The sequence below is a fragment of the Tachypleus tridentatus genome, chromosome 13 (assembly GCF_004210375.1).
Source record: "Tachypleus tridentatus isolate NWPU-2018 chromosome 13, ASM421037v1, whole genome shotgun sequence".
NCBI lineage: Eukaryota > Metazoa > Arthropoda > Merostomata > Xiphosura > Limulidae > Tachypleus > Tachypleus tridentatus.
In genome coordinates, this window is record NC_134837.1 from 258,973,401 (window position 1) to 258,993,758 (window position 20,358).

The following is a 20,358-nucleotide window of genomic DNA, read 5'->3' on the forward strand; positions in this document are numbered from 1 at the left end:
CAACAGTTACACAGTGGTGTTGAACATATCGTCTATACTAACAACAGTTACACAGTGGTGTTAAACGTACCGTCTATACTAACAACAGTAACACATTGGTGTTAAAGATACCATCTATACTAACAACAGTAACATATTGGTTTAAACATATCGTCTATACTAACAACAGTTACACAATAGTGTTGAACATACCGTCTATATTAACAACAGTTACACAGTGGTGTTGAACATACCGTCTATATTAACAACAATAACACAGAAGTGTTGAACATACTGTCCATACAAACAACAGTTACACAGTGGTGTTGAACATACCGTCCATACTAACAACAGTTACACAGTGGTGTTGAATATACCGTCCATACTAACAACAGTTACACAATAGTGTTGAACATACCGTCTATATTAACAACAGTTACACAGTGGTGTTGAACATACCGTCTATATTAACAACAATAACACAGTAGTGTTGAACATACCGTCCATACTAACAACAATAACACAGTGGTGTTGAACATACCGTCCATACTAACAACAATAACACAGTAGTGTTGAACATACCGTCTATATTAACAACAGTTACACAGTGGTGTTGAACATACCGTCTATATTAACAACAATAACACAGTGGTGTTAAACGTACCGTCTATACTAACAACAGTAACACATTGGTGTTAAACGTACCGTCTATACTAACAACAGTTACACATTGGTGTTAAACATACCATCTATACTAACAACAGTAACATATTGGTGTTAAACATATCGTCTATACTAACAACAGTTACACAGTGGTGTTGAACATATCGTCTATACTAACAACAATAACACAGTGGTGTTAAACGTACCGTCTATACTAACAACAGTAACACATTGGTGTTAAACATACCATCTATACTAACAACAGTAACATATTGGTGTTAAACATATCGTCTATACTAACAACAGTTACACAATAGTGTTGAACATACCGTCTATATTAACAACAGTTACACAGTGGTGTTGAACATACCGTCTATATTAACAACAATAACACAGTAGTGTTGAACATACCGTCCATACTAACAACAATAACACAGTAGTGTTGAACATACCGTCCATACTAGCAACAGTTACACAGTGGTGTTGAACATACCGTCCATACTAACAACAATAACACAGTAGTGTTGAACATACTGTCCATACTAACAACAGTTACACAATAGTGTTGAACATACCGTCTATATTAACAACAGTTACACAGTGGTGTTGAACATACCGTCTATATTAACAACAATAACACAGAAGTGTTGAACATACTGTCCATACTAACAACAGTTACACAGTGGTGTTGAACATACCGTCCATACTAACAACAGTTACACAGTGGTGTTGAACATACCGTCCATACTAACAACAGTTACACAATAGTGTTGAACATACCGTCTATATTAACAACAGTTACACAGTGGTGTTGAACATACCGTCTATATTAACAACAATAACACAGTAGTGTTGAACATACCGTCCATACTAACAACAATAACACAGTGGTGTTGAACATACCGTCCATACTAACAACAATAACACAGTAGTGTTGAACATACCGTCTATATTAACAACAGTTACACAGTGGTGTTGAACATACCGTCTATATTAACAACAATAACACAGTGGTGTTAAACGTACCGTCTATACTAACAACAGTAACACATTGGTGTTAAACGTACCGTCTATACTAACAACAGTTACACATTGGTGTTAAACATACCATCTATACTAACAACAGTAACATATTGGTGTTAAACATATCGTCTATACTAACAACAGTTACACAGTGGTGTTGAACATATCGTCTATACTAACAACAGTTACACAGTGGTGTTAAACGTACCGTCTATACTAACAACAGTAACACATTGGTGTTAAAGATACCATCTATACTAACAACAGTAACATATTGGTTTAAACATATCGTCTATACTAACAACAGTTACACAATAGTGTTGAACATACCGTCTATATTAACAACAGTTACACAGTGGTGTTGAACATACCGTCTATATTAACAACAATAACACAGAAGTGTTGAACATACTGTCCATACAAACAACAGTTACACAGTGGTGTTGAACATACCGTCCATACTAACAACAGTTACACAGTGGTGTTGAATATACCGTCCATACTAACAACAGTTACACAATAGTGTTGAACATACCGTCTATATTAACAACAGTTACACAGTGGTGTTGAACATACCGTCTATATTAACAACAATAACACAGTAGTGTTGAACATACCGTCCATACTAACAACAATAACACAGTGGTGTTGAACATACCGTCCATACTAACAACAATAACACAGTAGTGTTGAACATACCGTCTATATTAACAACAGTTACACAGTGGTGTTGAACATACCGTCTATATTAACAACAATAACACAGTGGTGTTAAACGTACCGTCTATACTAACAACAGTAACACATTGGTGTTAAACGTACCGTCTATACTAACAACAGTTACACATTGGTGTTAAACATACCATCTATACTAACAACAGTAACATATTGGTGTTAAACATATCGTCTATACTAACAACAGTTACACAGTGGTGTTGAACATATCGTCTATACTAACAACAGTTACACAGTGGTGTTAAACGTACCGTCTATACTAACAACAGTAACACATTGGTGTTAAAGATACCATCTATACTAACAACAGTAACATATTGGTTTAAACATATCGTCTATACTAACAACAGTTACACAGTGGTGTTAAACGTATCGTCTATACTAACAACAGATGTTATAGGACAAAATTGTCACTTTTTTGTACTAACATATCAGTTAAGAACTTGAAGCCTAACAGAGAAAGTAGAATCAAAACGTGATACCTTTGATGAGAGATGTTTACGGAATAGAGTAATAATTTACTGGTGTAGAAAAGGTGGATAATTAATTTTGAAACAACTATTAAGATGATTATGTTCGCTGACTAAAGGGAATGATGATACAATTTGTAAATGAAGTCGAAGTGAAAACATGAAATGAAAACGACAGAGAAAAAGTTTTGACGATGTGACGAAAAAGAAAAGACTTAAAACATAAGCTTTAGTTAGTCTATTGATGAGTTGAGAAACAGTGGGTTAGGACTAACTGATGTAGGTTAGGACTAACTAATATGGGTTAGGACTAACTAATGTAGGTTAGGACTAACTGATATGGGTTAGGACTAACTAATATGGGTTAGGACTAACTGATGTAGGTTAGGACTAACTAATATGGGTTAGGACTAACTAATGTAGGTTAGGACTAACTAATATGGGTTAGGACTAACTAATGTAGGTTAGGACTAACTGATATGGGTTAGGACTAACTAATATGGGTTAGGACTAACTGATGTAGGCTAGAACTAACTAATATGGGTTAGGACTAACTAATGTAGGTTAGGACTAACTGATATGGGTTAGGACTAACTAATGTGGAATAATGTATTGATTAGAAGATCAAGTCTGGCCACAAAAGAAAGGTAAAGGACATGCTGGACGTTTCCTTAATAAACTATAACGTGTTTTCAAAGATGACGACACTTCCGTTAAATTGATGGCAGGTATGGAGACATGAGGTATCCAAATGGTAAGTCTGCTCTTAAAATATATTTAAATCAACTGTTATTTTACTGTTACCTTGTGGTATGATATGCTTCAGAGTTAGGTTCGTGCACGTTTTAACCACAAGAAAACTAATGATGAACATATCACGTACCGAACATGCTGTTTGGACCCATGGCTCTCCATCAATCTGCATTGGAAACCTCTTCTTCGTCCTTCATAATAAGTAAAATTAACTACATTTTTATACTATAATAAATGTTAAGTATTTGTTAATGGGTTTAACGGTCAAAAATATTTGGAATTAAAATAGAATTATTTAAAATTAACAGCTGTTAAATTCTTTCTTTAGTTTCAACAGCTACTAAACTCCGTTTTAAGATTAACAGTTGCTAAACTCTAAAAACTAGAAGTTTTAACAGCTACTAAGCTCAGCCTTAAGATTAATAGCTGCTTAATTCTTTCTCTAGTTTTAACAGCTGCTAAGCTCTGCCTTAAGATTAATAGCTGTTAAATTATTTCTCTAGCTGGAACAGCTGCTAAACTCTGCCTTAAGATTAATGGCTGCTTAAATCTTTTTCTAGCTTTAACAGCTGCTAAGCTCTGCCTTAAGATTAATAACTGTTAAACTCTTTAAGTTTTAACAGCTGGTAAATTCTTTCTCTAGTTTTAACAGCTGCTAAACTCTGCCATAAGATTAATAGCTGCTTAACTCTTTCTCTAGTTGTAACAGCTGCTAAGCTCTGCCTTAAGATTAACAGCTGCTAAACTCTTTTCTAGTTTTAACAGCTGCTAAGTTCTGCCTTAAGATTAACAGCTGTTAAACTCTTTCTCTAGTTTTAACAGATGTTAAACTCTGTCTTACTTTATGACAACAGATGAACATTGCGCCAAACGCCGTCCGGAGCCCCGAAGTCCAGCTTTCACTTGACCCACGTGCATGCAGTTCTCAAGACCAATAACTTCAAACTTAGTATCTCCAATATCTGCCAAAAACAACAACACGTGAAAAAAAAAACAAAAAACATTTAGAAACCATTAACGATAAAACAACAAATTTTATATATTTCCCTGTTCAATTATTTTTCGATACAATACTTATATATTATATAGTGTTATATTATATGCATACTTATTACAAAAAAAAAAACACCTTTGAATAATTAAATAAAATACATAATAAATTATTAACGAACAGATGGCGCTAGAATATCAACTTGAACGTAGATTATTCGTTAACAGAGTCGGAGGAAAGTGGAGTGGGCCGCCTGATTCAGGATTCTTTGCACGTGAATTATATTGAGTTTTAGCTTTGTCATGTTAAAGAAAATACTGATATGGTTATAGCACAGCTGCGTGTAATCTTTAATGTTTTCTACACATTTCACATTGTTTTGATGACGTATTAGCAGTGTTTGACTCGAAATAGTCGAATGCCTCCAGATCCCCCCACTCATAGCTTCACGCTATATATTTTGGTCTCACAAGTTAGAACCCACTTTATCAAACATTCCAGGTATGGAGCTGATTCTCCTAGTTGTTTGTAAATATCAACAGAATAAAGCCCATATGATAAGTACACAGATTTCGATACTTCTGAACAGAAGTCATCCCATTTAGATTTTAAAGCCTGCAAAGTTATTTTAATTGTTAAAAGGTTTTTGTTTTTTTTAATATGCTCGAGCAAACTGTTATATTGTCACGTGCAAGTGGCACGCGATTGTTCTCATTTCAGTCAATCTTTTGTGATAAGCGTATGGCTAATTCTTCACCCTTCTATATTTATGTATCTTGGCGTTTAAGGGTATTCGTTACGATCCAACTAGACTGAAGACACAAATGTGAATGACATCTCATATGTACTAGTGAGTGAATATATCATTTAGGCCTAAAAATAGATAAACCGCAACAGAGAAAAACCTAACACCTCGAACATTTTTACTACGAATTATCCTTTCTAGATAACTATGGTTTGGTTTGGTTAAGTTAAGTATAAAGCAACACAGTGGACTATCTATGCTTTGTCCAACATGGGTATCAAAACCCGAATTCTAATGTTGTAAGTCTGCAGACATACTGCTATGCCACTAAGATAGGAGGGGGGTAAATAACTAGGTTTATCGGGTTATTTGTATCGTGATAAATGAGAGACTCTCAGATAGGGCATATCCTCATTTCGTTACTCTGTATACCAAGTATGTAAAACGAGAGATTTTTAAAATTTACCAATAGCATTTTGTGTTGAGCAGCACGTGGGAATGATAACATTCCTATTGGTCTAAAGACTGTTAGTCATTGATACTGGGTGTCTACCAGCAGATACCAACAAATTAATTTATTATATGTTTGCTGCTAAGAGCACAATCACGCAATGGGCTACCTGTTCCGTGCCCGTCACGGGTTTTAGCACAATCACGCAATGGGCTACCTGTTCCGTGCCCGTCACGAGTTTTAGCACAATCACGCAATGGGCTATCTGTTCCGTACTCGTCACGGGTTTTAACACAATTACGCAATGGGCTATCTATTCCGTGCCCCTCACGGGTTTTTAAACCCAACTTTAGCGAGTTCGATCTTTAAAGAAAGTTAAAAATCTTCACTAAGGTACAGTTTAGCAGAGTACTACTCAAGTAACACAGCGTCTAGCATTACTACAAAAACATTAACAATGTCCAATGCATGGATCAGAGACCAACGGTAACAGTTAATGAAGAAGGAACCACTAATCAAACACTTCTGTTTTTTTCTCTGCTATTTTATAATCCTCATAGTTTTTTTTTAAATTTTGCGGTGAAATATACAGAATTATCGCAATCAAATAATTCTTGAAGCTTGATCAATCTAGTTTAAATGTTTGGTACAAACAACAACAAAACTAAACAATTTGTTTAACGAATACAAACGTTACATACAAGTAGCGAACAGGTCGTCCCATAACAAATAATTATAAATCACTCTCTAGACTAAAATAAATCATTTTTAAAGGAGTTACTGTAAGCTGAAATACCTAATAACTCCTGTTGATATAACCACACATAGAAACAAATACTTGTGTTACTTAAGCTGATTACTTGGGATGGTTAACTTACCAGATTTACAGTGTGGTTTAGATCATTTGATCTATTGGGCCAGTACTTGGCAGATTATGTTTAAGTATTCAAAACGCGAGGTGACGCATGCAGGTTTTTACAATACAAATTATTGTTATGATTTAATTGGGAATACATTTTATAAATACTATTATTGAATAAAAAAATCTTGGAGCTGTAATCGAAAAATCGCACGTGTCACTAAACAGTGTATTGTAGTTAGCACTAGGGATAATACGATCTTGTGTAGCGTCTATAGAAATGTTGAATACACTACAAGGATATTATTGTTTTACTGTACAGACCACTTAAGGCCTCATTTAGAATACTGTGTACAGTTCTGGGGTCCCTTCCTCAAACAGGACATTGAACTGTTGGAGAATAACCACTAACATGTTATCTTGAATGTTGGGATTGTTCTATGAGGAGAGACCCAAACCTTTAAATTTGTTTTCTCTGGAGAGAAGAAGGGTCAGAGGGAATTTGAGTGAAATGTTTAAGACTATTAAGGTATTGATAATATAGATACATCAAACGTTTTGTGTTTAACAGTGAAAACAATAAGACAAGGGGTCATAAGTTCAAATTTTGGCAGCGTAGGTACCATCTACAGTTTAAACAGTTGCTTTTCAAACAGGGTGATTAGCTTTTGGAATGAGCTGTATTCAATGATGATGGAGGCAGAAAACTTAACTGGGTTCAAGAACAAATTAGATGAATACATAAGTAATAAGGGATGATTAATAAGGGACATCCTAAATGATTAATAAGGGACATCCTAGATGACTAATAAGGGGCATCCTAGATGATTAATAAGGAATATCCTAGATTGACTAATAAGGGACATCCTAGATGATTAATAAGGGACATCCTAGATTGGCTAATAAGATCCTTTTTGTCCCTTTAAAATGATATGAATTCATTAATTTGTAAAAACTTGTTGGTGAAAATACAGAAGAGTATGTACGCCACACTGGAGTTGCTGTCTAAAACTAACAAGGCCTTTCATACAATATTAGGGTTCTTATCTTCATGTCATTTCATTCAATTACAAAGAGCAGGCAACCAATCAAAGGGTTAGGCTCTCTCTTCAGCCAAATGGTATGATGAAACTGATGACTGATAGTGTAGATTGTATGTGAAAATTTATCAACACATGAAGACTCACGTTTGGATAAAGTTATGGGAAAAGGTAGAAGGGAAACAGTCTTTAAGGTATCTGGATAAATATAACGAGTTATGTTTGGTTTTGGGATTGTTCTAATCAACTGAAAGTGTCACCTAAGTTTAGGAAGTAATCAGTTGACAGCAAGAAAGATGGACGTTCTGTATGAGGCTAGTGGTAGAGACACTGTTTGTATCAGCAACAACACTCACAATATAAACTGGATTAATTGGTGAGGTGCAACAGCAAGAATGATGGACATTTCGCCTGAGAGTAGTGGAAGAGACAGTTAGTTGTATTAACAACAATTCTTATGGTGTAAGCTGGGTTAATCAGTGAGGTGTAACTTTTATCAATTCTGTTTATGTCACTAGGAATCAGAGTTAATGTAAGAATTTTTAGTATTATATATTATTTACTTATTTTAGTACAATGTATTAATAATTGCATTTTTATTCAAGTAAACTGCTCATTAATAGACGAACCAGCAAGCTACACTCTTCAGGATTACAACAAAATCACACAAACATCTGTGTATCAAGTTAATCTTCAAGACTAGTAAACCTAATATCACAGCACACATTATTATGTGTCTCAAGTTAATCTTCAGGACTAGTAACCCTGATATCACAGCACACATTATTATGTGTCTCAAGCTAATCTTCAGGACTAGTAACCCTGATATCACAGCACACATTATTATGTGTCTTAAGCTAATCTTCAGGACTAGTAACCCTGATATCACAGCACACATTATTATGTGTCTCAAGCTAATCTCCAGGACTAGTAACCCTGATATCACAGCACACATTATTATGTGTCTCAGGCTAATCTTCAAGACTAGTAACCCTGATATCACAGCACACATTATTATGTGTTTCAAGCTAATCTTCAGGACTAGTAACCTTGATATCACAGCAGTCATTATTATGTGTTTCAAGCTAATCTTCAGGACTAGTAACCCTGATATCACAGCACGCATTATTATGTGTCTCAAGCTAATGTTCAGGACTAGTAACACTGATATCACAGCACACATTATTATGTGTCTCAAGCTAATCTTCAGGACTAGTAACCCTGATATCACAGCACACATTATTATGTGTCTCAAGCTAATCTTCAGGAATAGTAACCCTGATATCACAGCAAACATTATTACGTGTCTCAAGCTAATCTTCAGGACTAGTAACCCTAACATAATGACACACATTATCACGTGTTTTAAGGAAATCTTCAGGACTAATAATACTCATAATACAGCACACACACAAGTATTGTCTCAAGCTAATCTTCAGGACTAACACAAGCGTACAAGACCACAACAGTAGCAGGAACACCATTCAAACGTACACATGTTCTAAATATGTTAAATCTATTCTTAAATCCACATTGGTTACGTTACCTCATTTTAAGCTAAGTGATTTTTCTACTAATGTGTATTGAATACAATATTCTTGTTTGCAATATATATATATACACACACACTGATGTACGGCCCGGCATGGTTAAGCGTGTTAAGACGTGCGAGTCGTAATCTGAGGGTTGCAGGTTCGCATCCCCGTCGCGCCAAACATGCTCGCCCTCTCAGCCCTGGGGGCGTTATAATGTGACGGTCAATCCCACAATTCGTTGGTAAAAGAGTAGCCCAAGAGTTGGCGGTGGGTAGTGATGACTAGCTGCCTTCCCTCTAGTCTTACACTGCTAAATTAGGGACGGCTAGCACAGATAGCCCTCGAGTAGCTTTGTGCGAAATTAAAAAACAAACAAACACACACGTATTTTCCGTAAACACTAATATTGATCTAATACAATAGAAGCACGTGTTGATTCGGGTTTCTTTAAACAATAAAATTTCCAAACTAATGATTAAGATACAAACATTTCAGATGAAATGTTAGTAACATATTTTTACACTATTTTCAAATATCTGACCACACAAAAACACTAAGTAAAGAAAAAGAGAAGTGTTTCTATAATCTATAACTGGTATACAGTATTTTCAAAATGTTATTTCGTTCTTAGATCATTGAAGAAGAAATCAAAGTCATGAAAAATATCAATTCACAGCTTGTTGTAGAAAACAGATAAGTTTACAAAAAACTCTTACATTCTCTTAAAGGTATACAAGTTTTTTTATATAAAGACTTTTCCAATTTATGCAGTGATAAATGTTGGGAACGTCACTATTTCATTAAACTTGTAACGTTAACGTATTAATCAATGGTATCTAACTTTTCGTAACAGTTACATGTTAGAGATTTAAAAATGGTTTAATTGTTACTCACTCTGCAAGTCAGTTTCAAAACGAACGTTTTTTTTCCAAAATAATATATAGCACGAGACGACTAAACGCGCTTGACCTGACAAGAAAAGTCAACAAAACTACATCAAGTTCCACATTGTACTGGACATTAAGATAAACAAACGTTTTCATTTGTTAAAAAAATTAGTTGTTGTCGTGGAAGTATGAAAGTTACGCGTCAACTACTTATTTTTAACGTGTTAAATGGAGGACTTTACCTTGGACCGCAGCGCTCAAGTCAATTGGCTGTCTGCTGTTAACTAGTCCGCCCTTATCTTTCGTTTTCTTCCTACATTTCGACTTTTTCCTGCAGCTGGGATTGTCCCCCCAGAGATTGGACCCTCCATATATACTGGGAATATTGAGGACGGCGATCCCTTGAAGCGACGGACCGTTAGCCAAGTCAAGAGGTTGACCATCACACTGGAAATAATATTGTGTGCCAGTTCAGGTGGTTTAATTCAAAAATTTTTCATACGTAAATATTGTAAGGTAAGCGAGAAACAAAGTTGAGTAATGTATCAGTATGACCTGCCTAACAATATAATTAGTACGGTTAATATATGTAAAAACGGCTCGTTTGGTGTGAGAAAATATTTTACGTAGAGGAGTGAACCACGTTTCGACCTTCTTCGGTCATCGTCAGGTTCACAAAGAAAGAAAGAGGCATCTGACCATATGTTTTAAAGGGGTTGTGTAACTGAGTGTCGGAATGTAGAGGGCGTGCTTAGACAACCCCTTTCAAACATGTGGTTACCTTCCGGTCAGTTACCTCTTTCTTTCTTTGTGAACCTGACGATGACCGAAGAAGGTCGAAACGTTGTTCGCTCCTTTACGTAAAATATTTTCTCAACCCAAAACGAGCCGTTTTTACATATGTTTTTTTCTACAAGTGGGTTTTCTCGACATCACTGATTAGTACGGTTAATAGATTGTTTCTACAAGAATTGAGGTTTATGATGAAAGATGGCAGGAACAACAAACATTTGGCACGTGCATGTACAGTAACAAACATTCAATTCTTGGACGTTTCGGAATATATATATTCCATCTTCAGCAAGCTATATTGAAGAGGGTAGCTTAATAGATACAAACATTTATAGAGGTTTGAACATTCCATAAAAGTAGTTAAAATACAGAATAAAATGATGAAATAAAAGACGGACGAACAAACAAAGTATAGGATAATGTAACAATATTGTACAGGTATTTAGAACAGATTTAATTGTTGTGAAATAGTGTTATCTAAATTTGAGAGTTCATTTAAAACAGTTAAACTGTCTTTTAGTATTGGATGACCCAGATGGCATGACTCTTATAAATTCGTAATAAAGACGGGTGATTGGTGTTTTCATTATGGGAGTGAACTGTGGAGTCTGGTGGATTTGATAATGTTTACCAGTTTTGAACCATACACCACATGTGTGCAGGCTCACAGGTGTATAGTTTTTGTCAATGTAAGTCGCCTTAGTGCAGTTAAAACTAATATAATGTACAGATCCATTCCATTTGGCCTGCATGTTAACCACTTTCTGAAGATAGACTAGCTTGTTTACGTAAAATGAATTATTTCTTGTTAAAATATCCCTTTTTTGTTAGAACTTAACACAATGTATCGTATATATAAAGTTTTTGTTTATACTGTTGGTAAAATTAAGAAAACACCAGAAAAAGAATGATTCTGAAAGAAAACTATAGAGGGCGCTGAACATTAAGGCATGTTATTAAATTGTGACAAATGATATTTTTAAACTAGATAGATCAAACGAAAATATACCAACCATAATTTCAATATCATCGTGTAAGTTCTTGCAAGTAGCAAAGAACGTTTCGGACGTAACAAACTCAAAGTACCAGATTTTATTCTTCATTCTGTAAAACATAAATAAAATAATAAACAGCAGTAAATATTTGCAGCTAAACAACGTCATAAAATGCGCTCAAGTGAACACAATAGCGGCAGGATACGTAAGACCCAACTCAAAACAATCCGTTACAATAAATGTTTGCACAATTTCATAAAATTCCCAACATACCCGACCAACATAATTTTTATATATTTCAAAATTTCAATCAAAATGTTATGTTTGAAACAAGTGATTTTTTTTAGTTCAATTTGATTTTTTTAGAAAAATGAAAGCTAATTCAAGAATTCAACTTTTCACACACTATAAACATTACTCTGTTTCTCGATTTATTTTCAGATTTGGCGAAATCAAAGTTTAATTTGCGAAATGTTCTTTTACTCAATTTGGACTTCGATAAATCTTTCCATTGAGCTAAGATTTCAAATCTCCCCCTGCAGTAAGTAAACACGAATAGAAATCGCCTAAAATATTAAAAACGGAACAATAGGCTTACACTGCGTTTTATTACAACCAGATTTTGTTACATTCCGCGCCGTAAATCAGTTCTCCTTTAGGAAATGAATTAATCAGCAGGTATAGTAGTACAAACGCTGTCGATAATGAAGAGATTAATATGGACTTTAGTTTATCCTAAAATCTCTGGATATTGGCAACTTAATCCCGTTTATGTCCTGAAAGTCGCGGGTTCAAATCCCCGTCACATCAAACATGTTCACCCTTTCAGCCGTGGGGACATTATAATGTAACGATCAATCCCAATATTCGTTGGTAAAAGAGTAGCCCAAGAGTTGGCGGTGGGTGGTGATGACTAGCTGCCTTCCATCTAGTTTTACACTGCTAAATTATGGACGGCTAGCGCAGATAACCCTGGTGTAGCTTTGAGCGAAATTCAAAAACAAGCAATGTCCAAAGGGTTTACAGGTGACTATTTCGTATTTTCTCCACCAGGGATTCTCTTTATAGGAGCAAAACCATCTGTCGATGAAGAAATAACTGCTGACGACAACAGAATATTTCACTCGAATTCAGTTTGTTCCTTTAGATCCTTCCTTTGTTGAGAGCACTTCGCATAATCCAGTCTCAGCCAATCGAAAAGATAAGACATGCAGTTATTAACACTATAAACAAAGTGCTGTCAGTTATAATAGTTACAGTTCACGTAGTATACATATAAGTTCCATAATATATTATATAGTACGTAATTCTACTGTTATTAATTTCTTATTATAGTCACTAAGCTCTAAGTCACCGAATCATAGAAACACGGTTGTCATAAATATGTTTATCTTCACAGCTACAGCCCTTATTTACAGCCCGAAATGGGTTTGAGTTTCGTTTCCTTGTTTATTGGATTTCTCACAAAGCTATACAAGCGATATCTACGCTACTCGTTTCTAATTTAATAGTGATATGCTAAAAGGAAGGCAGCTAGTCAACATCACCCACCGCCAACAATTGGGTTATTCTTCGACTAACAAAAAGTGGGATTGATCGTTCGCTATATTGCCCCTAAAGGCTTAAAAGTCAAGCACTTTCGGTGCTGGTATTCAATCCCGTGACCCATAGACTGCGAGCCGAGCTCCCTAACCACCAGTCCATATCATGCCTGTGAGCTTCGTTTCGACAAGCTTTATTAATTTAAACGCGTACAGGCGGTAATGGTTCTCAAACACGCATGTGTTGTTCACTTGTATATCTCTAACTAACGCGTTTTGGGGTTCACAGTATGCGAAGTGGTAAAATTACAAACACAACTGTGACTTGTTAAAATAACAAACTTAATGGCTCGCCAGTCATACTGGATAATTATTAAAGTTAATTAGAGTAAAAACAATAATTAATATTAAATTAAATAACTAGATTCTGTTGTTAACCCTAATTACTTTACATTAAAAACTCATATAAAACTAATAAAACTGCACTTCACTAACTTTATTTATTTCGCACAATAACAGTTGTTGTTCTCGCAACAAGATAATGTAATGGTATCTCAACTATTACTGTGTTAAATTCTTAACGTACCACTATAGAGACGTAATATAAACAACTTTATGTAAGACACTACACATTTTACAAGTTAATGCGATTGAAATTAAAGAAAAATGTAATAACATGTTAACAACATTACATCTGAGATAGGCCCGGCATGGCCAAGCGTCTTAAGTCGTGCGACTCGTAATCTGAGAGTCGCGGGTTCGCATCCCGGTCGCGCCAAACACGCTCGCACTTTCAGCTCTGAGGGAGTTATAATGTGACGGTCAATCCCACAATTCGTTGTAAAAGAGTAGCCCAAGAGTTAGCGGTGCGTGGTGATGACTAGCTGCCTTCCCTCTAGTCTTACACTGCTAAATTAGGGACGGCTAGCACAGATAGCCCCCGAGTAGCTTTGTGCGAAATTCCAAAACAAACAAACATCTGAGATATTCAGTGCCGACGAGACTTTTCGCCTTTTACCAGAATACTCAGGCTGGCTGAAATATGTTATTGTTTTTTTTTTTAAACTAAACCTTCCATTAAATGTTTTAAATTGTAACAAAATTACACAACTCCTATCACAAGCAACTGTTTGGTTCACTCTAAATACACAGCACTGGTTTTCACACGCACAGAAACGTGCTCACGAGAAGCTCACACTTCACGAATCAGCATCGAAACAAGTTCCTTAATATTATTGAACTCTCGGCTACGTAAGTATAATAAATTTGACATAATAAACTTTTTTCTTTAACATAAATATATTTTGAAAATGATATAAATACCTGCTATTGAATTTCTCTGGATGCTTTTCTCTTTCCAAATGAAACTTTATGGCGATGGACGCATCCTGCCCCACAAAAAATAAACATATGATTTTAATACTTATTAATGGTAAAAGGTAGAAGATCTAATAAACAAAGCAGAAAATATGCAGCATTATGTTTGTAATAAGATAAACACAAACTGTTTTTAACACGTTTGTAATTGACGTCAAAAGCTATTTGTTTCCGTTTAAAATTTAGCGCAAATACCCTCGTGTAGCTTTGCGCGAAATTAAAACAAACAAATCTTATTAAAATTAACGTCTTTAACCTATATTCGAGACAATATATATATAGATTTTGATTTAAAATTATACATTTGTAAATAAACAGAGCCAAATATTGTGTGGTATAGCAAAGCCACATTGGGCTATCTGCTGTGTCCACAGAGGGGAATTGAACCACTGATTTTAGCGCTGTAAATTCGTAGACTTGCAGCTGTCCCAGCGGGAGATGAGCCAAATATTTCTAAGGGTCTGTTTGCTTTCGAATGTTTTTTGCAAAGCTACGCAAGGAATAAATTCACAAAGTTGCCTTCTAACTTTAAATTGGTAGACTAGAGGGAAGGCCTGCCATCAATTCTTTGTCTATTCTTGTATGACCAAAGATGGGATTTGAAAGTCTTATTTAGGCTTAACAAACAACAAACAAAATGCATTATTGTGTCAACTAGTCGCGAATCATGAATTTACTGATACACTAATGCACTACAGTAAAATGAACAGTAATAAGATACATTCTTTTACTGACTGGTGTTTGTGTAAATATTAATTATGATAATGTAAATTACAAGTTTCTTATTCAGTGGATAAGCAATACGTTTTCAGGCTTATAGTACTAAATTCCGGGGTTGGATTCCTCGCGGTGGACAGATGGCTCATTGTGTAGCTTTGTGCTTAGAAAATAAGTGCATCTTTTACAATGTGTAAGTTTGTTTGCTTATGTTAAAGCAAAGTCTGAGTCAGTCATTTGGTGTGTTCATCTAGGGAGGGCCCGCCATGGCCAGGTGGTTATGACGCTCTATAAGCAATCTGAGGGTCACGGGTTCGAATCCCCGTTATACCAAACGTACTCGCCCTTTCAGCCGTAGGGTGTTATAAGGTTATAATCAATCCCACTATTTGTTGGTAAAAAAGTAGCCCAAGAGTTGGCGGTGGGTGATTAAGACTATCTTCTTTTTCTCTAGTCTTACACTGCTAATTTAGAAACATGAGATCTATCTGCGCTAGCCGTCCCTAATTTAGCAGTGTAAGACTAGAAGGAAGGCAGATAGTCATAATCACCCACCGCCAACTCTTGGGCTACTCTTTTACCAAGGAATAATGGGATTAACAGTCACTTTATAACGACCCTATGGCTGAAAGAGTGAGCATGTTTGGTGTGACGAGGATTCGAACCCACGACATCCTCAGATTGCGAGTCGAGCGCCCCTTAATCACCTGGCCCATGACTTAATGATTGTATAGGGTTGATGGGGTCTGAATATACCCCTCCCCCTGAAAAAAAAAAAAATGGTATTGCATATAAAAAAATTCATTACGTATATGGATTGAATAAATTAGTGGAAACATCACTAGTAGTGCTCCTGAAAATTACCTAAAGAGATTTATAAATAACTAATAGTTCTCTCAGGGCTATTTTATAATGTAAAATCTTTACAAATCGTTTGACGTCTCTACTTTAGTTCTTCACTTTAACTGTGTTACAATGTATTGTTAAGCTCGTTTCCTAATTCGTATTAAAAACAAAAGTTCTTTTCTACAATCAGTTTTCTTACGCTTTCTCGTGTCCTCGCTTCCTTTGTCCTCTCATTTTCACTTACGTTTCTTATTTCCGCTTAATCCCATTTTCAAATACGACATAACGCAGTTTCTATCTATCTTAAACGTACTTACTATCAATTTGTTTATCCGTAACGTATTTAACTCAGTTACCCTAAATTCGCAGCTAAGCCTTAATCGCTTTTGCTCAAATGCGTTTTGCTTGTCTATCAGTTTCTCCCATGTAGAGAAATATATATGTAAAAACGGTTTCTCCCTTCTTTCTAACATTATTGAAGGCCTAAAGTTACTTATATTCGAAATACACATGACATAGCAGGTGACAGAGATCACCCAGACACATTTGATGTTTCCACTTTACTTTCTTATACAACATATTACTATTTTTAAATAGTAACGCATATTTTTATTCACCGAGTCCATTCAGTATGGAGACATTTTCTGAAAGACACCGTGTAAGAGACTGAGATAATTTAAGAAAGCTATGTTTACCAATAGAACTGTGTTTGAAACGCATAAAAGACATAATTTCCGCCACAGTGAAGGTTAAACACATGTGGGATTTTAAGCCTTCTCGTTTTAGTAACGTAGCTCACAGCCCTGATGACGGAAACTGTGTTACCGAAGGTTGTCACCTGAACTACACCTGTATCTAATAAAAATTTTATCTTATAAAAAAACTCGGGTTTTGTTTATGTTTAATACATATAAAATTTGTATTGACTTAAAAAAAATATCTATTACATATAATTTGATTCAAGATACATGCAAGCTAATCACTAGCCAGTACATGACTTGTACAAACAGCTCATTTATAATATCCTATTCATATATTACCAACATGTGTTTTGGACAACATTTTAAATTGAATTTTGACATATTTAACTTGCAAGTATTAATGGAAAATATAATATTTATTATGTATATAATAAACTGTATCTAAACACCGTTGTACACCTTTGTATATTTTCTAAATAATGCCCACTCGTCAGTTGCACATCGGCAAGTGTTTTTCTTATACCAAAGTCACATTAGGCTATCTGCTGAATCTACCGAGGAGAATCGAGCACCCAACTTGTGCGTTGTAAATCCGTAGACTTACTGCTGTATCAGCGGTGGGACACAAGTGTACAGCCTTATAATGCTAGAAATAAGCTTTTGATACTCATGATGGACACGACGAACATAGTCCATTGTGTAGCTTTGCGCTTAACTACGAATAAACAGAATCAAATATAACGTACTAAATGTAATAAAACTTCCTTTGCACAAACTTGTATGTTGTACTGATAAGACAGAAATTAATTTGACTATTATTCACATTAATATCTATATCAAATAAGAACTTTAATGGCTGTTTTAGTGTTGAATTACGGAAGTGGCTCCACCTTTGAAACGTTAATAACACTAATTACCCAAAATACAAAGTAAATTAATGGAACGGTAATCTTATTTGATAACACAATACTCCTTGTACACAGTGATAATTTACAGAATCTTTTGTAAGACTTCCTGGACTACGAAGCTTCTATTTTATGGTATGACAAATAAAAGCACAACTTATATTAATAGCGAAACTGCGCAAAGTTTCAAAACACTTACCACTCCAATCGAGAAATAGTTGTTGAAGATATTACACGGTATGGGGTCTCCCTTTTCTTCAGTGTCATCTGTCGTAGTAATATCGATTTTCCACCTGTCCATTAACACCGTAGTTGATTTTTCTATCTTGTTCAATATCTTGTCCAGACTTTCATTTTCATAGCCTAAAACGTACCAGAAACATTTTTTTGTTCAGGGTTTCATAGAGATACGTTAGACTTGTATTTGAAAATATTTTTGTAGGTGGCGTAAGAGTCTGTCAGTTTTTTGTTTTGTTTTTTTCATAAATTGGATTGGTTTGTTTAGAATTTCGTGTAAAGCTACACGAGGGCTATCTGCGCTAGCCGTCCCTAATTTACCTATTCGTTGGTAAAATAGCCAAGAGTTGGCAGTGGGTGGTGATGACTAGTTGCCTTCCCTCTAGTCTTACACTGCTACATTAGGGACGGCTAGCGCAGATAGCCCTCGTGTAGCTTTGCGCGAAATTCAAAAAACAAACAAACTATCCCAACGCTAATTTAAATTACCAGGTAACCAGAGATAAAGTTTCTGACACGAGATGGCGGTAATAAATAATTAATTTTTGTTGAAATTACTCGGTATTCCGGTGTGAACGTTGTCGCACCAGCTATTGGTAAGAGCTACGTTTAATTTGTTAAAATTAATTTAAACTTACAACAACTAACAATTAAACAGAATTTTCACTTTTCACCTAAATATACAATTATTTTATTGTAAAATGTATCACGTAGAAATTATATTTTTTATTTTCAAATATATTTTTAATACAAAAAAGTTAGTGTACTGAACGTACACTCCTCTAATTACATACACCAGATAAGTGACCAGGTATTATTAACTTTACGTTGAATTTTAGTTTAATATTAAATTAAACTTGATATGAAGAAATCAACATTAAAGAACTTTTAATTTTGGCTTTCACTGTTCTTTTTTCTTTTCTTAATTAAGCACAAACGTATACAATGGGCTATGTGTGCTCTGCCCACCGTGGATATCGAAACCTTATTTTTAGCCACATAAGCCTTCAGACTTACGGCTGTGTTAACAGGGAACGTCTTATTTCTACTTACCAGGTCCCCAACGTAAACATCTTGCAAGATCGTTTCCCGTACCAAGTGGCAAAATACAGACAGGGGGCGCCTGAGACAGATTCATTTTGTCTAAAATATATGAAGTTTATTAAATAAATAAAAGTATAAAATAACAGTACAATAAACAATGTTATTGTTTTGTTCCCAAGATCTTTATCATTTATTAGTACCTAGAAAATATTAATGACCACGGACTTATGGACGAGGTCCATATGCGTTTCAAACACCGTTATAAACTGTTTAGGAGTTCATGAATCTTGGTAAAACTGGACATCACATATTATACACACCTCACCGGTGGTAAACAAAATAATACCGGACATCTCATATTATACTGACCTCACCGGTATTGAACAGGATAAAACGGGACATCACATGTTATACAGACCTCACCGGTATTGCATCTGTAATTTGAGTGTTAACATGATGTTGAATGATTTTGACACGGGATTACACGACATAATATATCTATATATACATAATGTATCCAAGAACTAGAAAATTATATAGACAATATACATTTATGCTTTCTTGAACAAGAAAATACATTTTAATGAACAATATAACATTGACTCAAAGTCAAACAGTCCAAAAGATGTAATTACAATTTAAAGATATATCCAGCTAAATACATTTCGTTCTATAAAACAAAGGTCAAGATACAATTCAATTTTCAAACGAGTGAAACTGCTCATAATTTCATGTAATGTCTTGTTTTAATTTCTTATAATTTACAGCGCCCTCTACAAATTGCCAATACATAAAGTATTAATTAAAATATTATTCCTACCAATTGTGTCCAAGACCCAGCCGACAGTTCCGTCTCCACCACAGCAAAGCACTCGGAAATTCGGAACATCCTTATAAAACTGTAACCTATGGAAATACCATATGATAATAAGATGTGTTTAAAGTCACTTCTAATTAACTAAAACCTGTTTCCAATCTTTCTTCTGGGATAACGTATTTGTAGTCCTAACGTAAAATACTTAAATCTACTGAAACGACGGTAAGATCAACTTTATATATACAGTTTATATGA

General features: G+C 35.0%; 1 pseudogene across 1 annotated transcript in view; it reads right to left on the reverse strand.

Moving 5' to 3' along the window:
* LOC143236781 (diacylglycerol kinase beta-like) overlaps positions 1 to 20,358 on the reverse strand; it is a 120,446-nt pseudogene that overhangs the window by 11,400 nt on the left and 88,688 nt on the right. Inside the window, exons 18-25 of the transcript XR_013019750.1 lie at positions 20,107 to 20,192; positions 19,296 to 19,385; positions 18,205 to 18,368; positions 14,783 to 14,847; positions 11,937 to 12,027; positions 10,374 to 10,578; positions 4,465 to 4,585; positions 3,754 to 3,814 (exon numbers count right to left, since the gene is read on the reverse strand). The product of XR_013019750.1 is annotated as a diacylglycerol kinase beta-like (transcript). The remainder of the gene's footprint in view (positions 1 to 3,753; positions 3,815 to 4,464; positions 4,586 to 10,373; positions 10,579 to 11,936; positions 12,028 to 14,782; positions 14,848 to 18,204; positions 18,369 to 19,295; positions 19,386 to 20,106; positions 20,193 to 20,358) is intronic.